Source organism: Lynx canadensis, chromosome A2 (assembly GCF_007474595.2).
Source record: "Lynx canadensis isolate LIC74 chromosome A2, mLynCan4.pri.v2, whole genome shotgun sequence".
In the NCBI taxonomy this organism is placed as follows: Eukaryota; Metazoa; Chordata; class Mammalia; order Carnivora; family Felidae; genus Lynx; species Lynx canadensis.
Window position 1 is genome coordinate 42,075,509 of NC_044304.2, and position 7,049 is coordinate 42,082,557.

Genomic DNA, 7,049 nt, shown 5'->3' on the forward strand with positions numbered 1-7,049 from the left:
GGAGTTAGCTGGAAGGTAGAAAGCACACCAGGGGGGAGAATGCTCTTTACCATATTATTCTCCAAAGTGAAAATATGTGAATCATTCCATGTTATCCATAGGGGACAGCACAGTAATATTGTGATACATCCATAATTTATAATACTAAGATGTGGTTAATAATCGTACAGTCAGGCTGCATATGCTGTAGTAGGGAAAAAAACAAAGAAGGAATAACACAACAGAAGCAGTGGAATCCCATTTATGTGAAAACGTACACACAGTCAAAAAGGGCACATATGTATAAAAATGGATATCGTATATCAAATCATCACCATGTATACTTTAAATATCTTAGAAACTTATTTGTTGATTGTACGTCAATAAAACTGAAATATATATACATATATATGTGTGTATATGTACACACACACACACACACACACACACACACGCACACACACAAATAAAGGATACCAAATGGTATGAAAGGATTTATACCAAATTGGTAACTCAGGAAGTAAAGAACATCCAAACTGAAAGCTCCATGAGAGGGACCCTGTCTCCATTTCCTTATCAAGACAACTATCATCAGGTGCTGTACTTGGCAAATATGTGGGAACTTACTAGTTACTGCTCAATAAATGAATGAATGAATGGTTTTTGCCTTATAGTCTATATTTTTTAGTTAGAAATTTAAGCCACTATATTTGTGTACTACTCATGCAATTAAAACCAACCAACCTACCATCCAGCCACCCAACGAATTAAGAAAAATATTCTCCTGAAACTCTAGGAACAGGCATTTCTTTTAAGTAATCAGTACCCCAATGTGGGACTCAAACTCATGACACCAAGATCAAGAGTCTCAGGCTCTACTGCTGAGCCAGCCAGACGTCCCTAGGAATAAGCATATTGTATTTAAAAAGGCCTTCCAAGATATCTTCAGATTAAATACTGAATCTTAAAAGAAACTTTACCCCAGGGGCGCCTGGGTGGCTCAGTCAGTTGAGTGTCTGACTTCGGCTCAGGTCATGATCTCGTGGTTTGCAGATTTGACCCTGTCAGTTTTGTGCTGACAGCTCAGAGCCTGGAGCCTGCTTCAGATTTTGTGTCTCCCCCTCTTGGGCGCCCTCTCTCTCTCTCTCTCTAAGATGAATAAACATTAAAAAAAAGTAACTTTAACCCAAGTGACTTAAGTTTTTGTTTTTTTTTTAAAGAGGAGCACAAAGCTATGTTGTATTTTCTCTAATATAAAGATTAGTTTAAAGAAATTTGTTGACCCAAAGCTTCTTGCAACTTCACACGTAATTCCATAGTGTATCTCCCAGGACCATTTATGTATAGGGTGAAACTACTGCTTACAGACATAAATACAAAGCAACTCCATTTTGCTGATTAAAATTGATTCATAAGTTCTATGAGCAACTACTTGTTTAATACTGTTTTGTCTCTCCTAGTTTACTATTAATTTATGACTCTGATTTTCCAACTTTACTATTTGATGCTTACTTACACATTTAAAGGAAGGAGTTTTATGGGAACATAAAATTAGACATAGGATTAGTTCATTTTTAACTGGTTTTTAAAATATGTCTCCTGGAGTACATTTTTACATAGAAACAATAAACAGGTTGTTAATGGGAAAAAGATCATTATTTCTTGGTGTGTTCACACTGTTTTCTTAGCTACAGAGAACTGCAAGAGAATAAATAATATTTAGGGACTCAGGAAAGTATGAAAATCCCATTTTTGTTGGATGCAGAAAGAGAAAAGTAGGTCTTGAAAAGAACTCACTTTCGTTCAGGTTTATAAAATGTAAGCAAAGGACATTCGCCCTCTGCTGGATTATTTTGGAAAGAACATAAGGAAATGTTAAAAAAAAAAAAAAAACAACTAAAGGAGGATGCAAAAATGGAAGGACAGAGACAGAAGAGGGGAAGACAAAGGGACAGAAGGAGAGAAAGATGGTGGTGAGGGAAGCAAGAAGAAAATATATACTGAAGGAATTATTTCACACTTTATATTGCTGCTGGAAATCTTGAATTCAGTCTGTGAATGTGTGACTCCAATTCTTTTATTTCTTCAGTTCTAATCTGGAAATGGTCCCCAGAATAGAAACCATTTAACTTATAACCTTTTTGTGGTACAGGACATTCCTAGACTAACAGATAATTAGTACCACTTTAATGGATGACTGGGTATCGTTGTCTTATAAAAGTTAAATTTGGTTTTGAAAATTTAACAAGACTTTCCCAACCTTAATTAGTTTTCATTAATATACTTTAAAATGATTAATGCCTTCCAATAAGTAAAATCCATGTTTAAATTTGCATTCATCTTTCAAAAGGTTAGAAGTTTATCGAGACTGTCTACATATTCATAGGCAACCTGAATGCAAAAGTAACAACAGGCAGATATCAGAGGGACCCCCGAATTTATGGCATTCTAGGCCAGTGACTCACAAGTGTTCTTGGGATCACAGATAATGGACATAGGAAAACTTATCTCCTATCTTAAGAGTTCTTTAATTGCCTCAGAGTGACCAACTGCTTAATCTATATTCTTTCCCCAATAACTTGCCCCTCAACTTAATCCCTGAAGGAATGATACAACCAGAGTTCTCCCCCTCTCACAACTCCCCTTGTGTTCTGAAGATAGTGAGTGCCCAAGACACTGACCCAGTAGCTTCCTTTTCCACAGGAAAAAGGTATAAATCATTCCCTCCAATTCATAACCTCTCACCGAGAGTATGTTTTCTAAGTACTTCCAAAAGTTTGGAACATTGGTGGATGGAGCAGAACTTAACTTCCACATCAAGACCTTTTGATGCTGCCTTAAAATGTCCTTAAATCCATCTCTCTTTCTCCATTTTCCCTTCCACCACCATTGTCCAAACCACTGTCTTGTGTCACTTGGATTATAGCCATAGCCATAGCCATTTACCTCGTCTTTCTTTTTCTCATCATTCCCTCTTCAAACTATTCTAGTTGAATTGAGATAACACATATGAGGATTCACGTCTCAGATCTCCCTCTTATCAGTAGCTGATTTTGGACAAATAAATCTACCTTTGGACCCACAGTTAACTCATCTAAAAATGGGACAAATGTATGTCATAGGTATAAATCAAACAGTGCACACACAGATATACACATACATGTATTTACACATACACATATATATATACATATATAAATATACATATATATACATATACACATAAATAATTAGTATGCAATTTGAGTCAGAGTTGTTGCTCAAAATTAACTATTATAGCTCTTTTAGTATTTTAGTCTTTGTAGTAGATCTTATTCAAAATTTTTCTAAACAGGGTATGTAAAAATGTAATAATTAACTAGAATTCAAAACTAAATGTGCAAAGTCTCTTATGAATGGTTTGGAATAAGCATTCTGAAAATTTGGACGCTAGTGGTATATCTCCTGGTTGTGGAAAGATCTGCAAGAAGAAGCAAAGACTAGTAAAATTTTCCATTTGTTTATTTATTTATGGCTGAGTTTAGAACAGAATTAAAGAGTAGCAGTGCTCGCTGATGGATATAATTATACTGTCAGGATAAAGAATCCTGCACCCCTAAAATTCTGGAGAAACTGTTTATTTTGTGATATTATTGTATTCAGTAAATATAATTAGCTTGGATGAAACACATGGTTGGTAGACCCAGATTTATTTCTCTGTTAGCAATTTTTGGCTGGAAATAATCATTGTATCAGGTTGCCATTTTCACAATGAATGCAGTGCTCCATCACTTTGTTCCTCTGTATTCTTCTGATTTTCCTGTGCTTGGAGAAATTTCCACCTTTTCTCAGACTTATCTTTAGCTGGGAGTCAGAACAGTAATAAAGCCTTCCTTTGCTTCCCCTCCCCCCCAATCCAGCACTCTACTTCCTCCTTGGTAACATCATCTCCCTTATTTTGGGGCGCCTCCCTTCACTCATCATACTTTGATGGGGCTGTTCATCACTCTCTCCCCCTTACATAGAGTGATTGGCCCAAAAATGGGTGCAGAGCCCAACAGACTTAATTACAATGTTTTTTGGAGACTTGATAGGTGGCTGTGTGAAGAGAGATGCTTTTTCTTCTAGCCTGTAAACTGGAATGATTTCAAATGGAAAAAAAAAATCAGTTTCTATGCCCACACTTACATGGCTCATCAGTTTCACAGAAAAAGAGTATAAAAATAGCATAAAACGAAGAGGTGCTTAAAGATGAAGGAATAAAGAGAGAGAGAAAAGAGAGACAACTAGCAAGATCATTGGAGACTTTTTAAGTGTTTTGATCTGTAACCCCTGAGTTTCTAGTGGCAAGCAAAGTAAGGAGTTTCTTTCATTTAAGCTACTTTGAGGTGAATTTCTGTCACATACAAAAGAGTTCTTACTAGTACACATTTCTCTTACTAATATTATTCAAATCGTGCTTTTTAACAGTGTATTTTTCCCTTGATAAAATCTATTTAAAAACCCTGTTATCCCTTGCTATAGAAAAAGATAAAATACTTTTTCTTTCATTAGCTTGAATAAAACATACCATTGAGGTAACAGATGGTAAAGTATCCTTTTCAAATTTGAGGCTCTTTGTAGATTATTGTAGCTCAAATCACACAAGGTGAGAACTGATGTATCCTTTTATTCTGCACACAATGTCTTCTACTGGCAAATCTTTCTTTGTAAGAAGAGAGTAGATTGGGAATTAATGTAAATATAAGTTCTAGAAGAAATTGTGTGTAGTGAAAGTCATGTCACTCTGTATCTAACCATCAAAGTGAAGTACAGCCATTTGCTTGGCTTTTCAAGACATTGTAAGTCAAGAAAAATTAGGAATAGGGAAAGAAATGAAGACACTGTGTGGATAAGAGCTAGGAGGCAAGGAGGAATTAGTGCCACTCTTGACATTCATCAGAGGGTACAAAGATGGACAGAAAGACTGAGCTCTCTGGCACACCTTCCTCAGTGAAGAGAAGCATCATAGGAAAGTCTTAAACGGCAAAAGGACAAGCTGGATGTGCAAAGATATCCGTGCAGTCTGGTGCCCCAGTGCCTTCCACTGCAAGAAGAATTGATGAATCGTTTGGAATCAATAGAAAAGCTGCATCTTGTCTCCTGCAGTTCTCAGTCTGTTCGTTGAGTGTATTATGATGGATAGAGTTCATGTCGATGAATACATTAGAGGAAAATGTAGTGCTACATCTTAATGTTTTCTAAGGACATCGATTAGTGGCCAGATACGAAATACCTATAACCTACTCCACGGTAAAAGGATGGAGAAGGAAAGACACCTGTAAGGCTTTAATCAGCTTTGAGATGACCAATAGGGACTACCTGAATTTGAATTTTTCTGAGCCTCTGATTTCTTATCACCAGATCACAGAGAGCCTAACAGAGAGGCAGTTGCTAGCCATGGGATAGTCTCTGAAGTATTATTACTAGTTGTACAATATGTGCTGGGCTCAGCCTCAGTGTCCTTTGTCTTTTCCAGTATGAGATCTCAATTTTCAAGTTCAGTCCTTAAGCATGAGGCCTTGTTTCTCTCCAATTTATCTTCACTGAAGTGTAATATGCAAAATGAACATCTGACTTCTTAGTTTAAAAGACATCATCAGTTCCCTGTAGGGTCAAGACTCATGTCTTAGCATGACCCCTGAGACTTTTCCTATCCTAGTCTCTATCCTCCTATCCAGGCTTACCTTCCACATTACAGTTTATGCATTCAGAACACACAGTTGGTCACCATAGGTGGTATTACATCTTTGATGTTGGTAATGCTGTACCCTGCCTAACATACCCTTTGTACCATTCTTCCCTTGCTCAACACCTACTCATCCCTCAGGACCCCAACTGGGACTTTATTTTCTTGTGGAAGCGTTTTTCAGATCTTCATATTTTCATTAAGTTCCCTTTTTCTCTACCTTTGAAGTGTTCTTACACACTTATTGAAAGTATGTGGTCCTGTGTTTATTACACATTCTCCATTACCCCTTTCAGCATAAAGTCATGGTTTTATTTACCTTTTAGTGACCCAGAAGTATCCAATATCTATTTGTAAACAGAAATGAACCACAATCAGTAGCAGCTTTTTAGGATATTACTTCCTGGTGTGGTAAACAAGTTATTTGGATGTTAATCTGGGTTTCATTCTTTCCAGATTATTTTTCTTTTTTTTTTTTCATGCATGTTGGTTGAACTTTGTGCTCATTTGCATAGATTATTTTCTAGGACTCCTATAGCAAATGACTACAGAGTATATAGACCATCACTCCAATTTCTGCCTCTGTTGTCAAGTGGCCTTTTCCCCACTATGTCTACACAGTGTCTTCAAATCTCTCTCTCTCTTTATAAGGACAGCAGTCATTGGATTTAAGGCATATCTTACTCCAGTATGACCTCATCTTAACTTGATCATGTACAAAGACCTTACTTCCAAGTAAGGTTTCCTTTGCAGATCCTGGAGACTAAGGCTTCAATGTAACTTTTAGGGACACCATTTAATTCAAAACCTTTGTCTTTGGTGAGGACTGCATCACAGGGTCAGAGGCAGGTGTTGTTGCCACTAGACAACATGTTTTCCTGTGTTTTTCTGACTTTCACTGCCAGAAGTGATTGTGCTTCTTGTTGAAACTATGCTAGAAGGGTGATTTGTGGGTAGGAAAGAGGGACTAAGGCAAAGAGAGAGTGGGACACACACACACACACACACACACACACACACACACTCCAAGACTAGGATGAGTAGAGTTATGACAACCCTGCAGGAGCTAGTGACCTTTCTTTAGCAATAGTCAGCGAGATGGGAAGACCAGAGGCAAAAATTGAACTCAGGAGTTCACTTTTTGGGTAAATATCCCCTTGTCATTGTCTTGCCTTTCATAGAGCACTGGAGTGGACTTCAGCCATTAAAATAATGACCAACCACCACCATAATGGTCTAAAGAAGGAAATTTTCCTTCTTCAAGAGAGCTCCCTCTCTTGAAAGGCATTCTTTCAGTATGGTTTAGCTTTTCTATTTGTTAAGACTTCAATAATGAATTCATTTTCTCCTTCTTACTTTGATA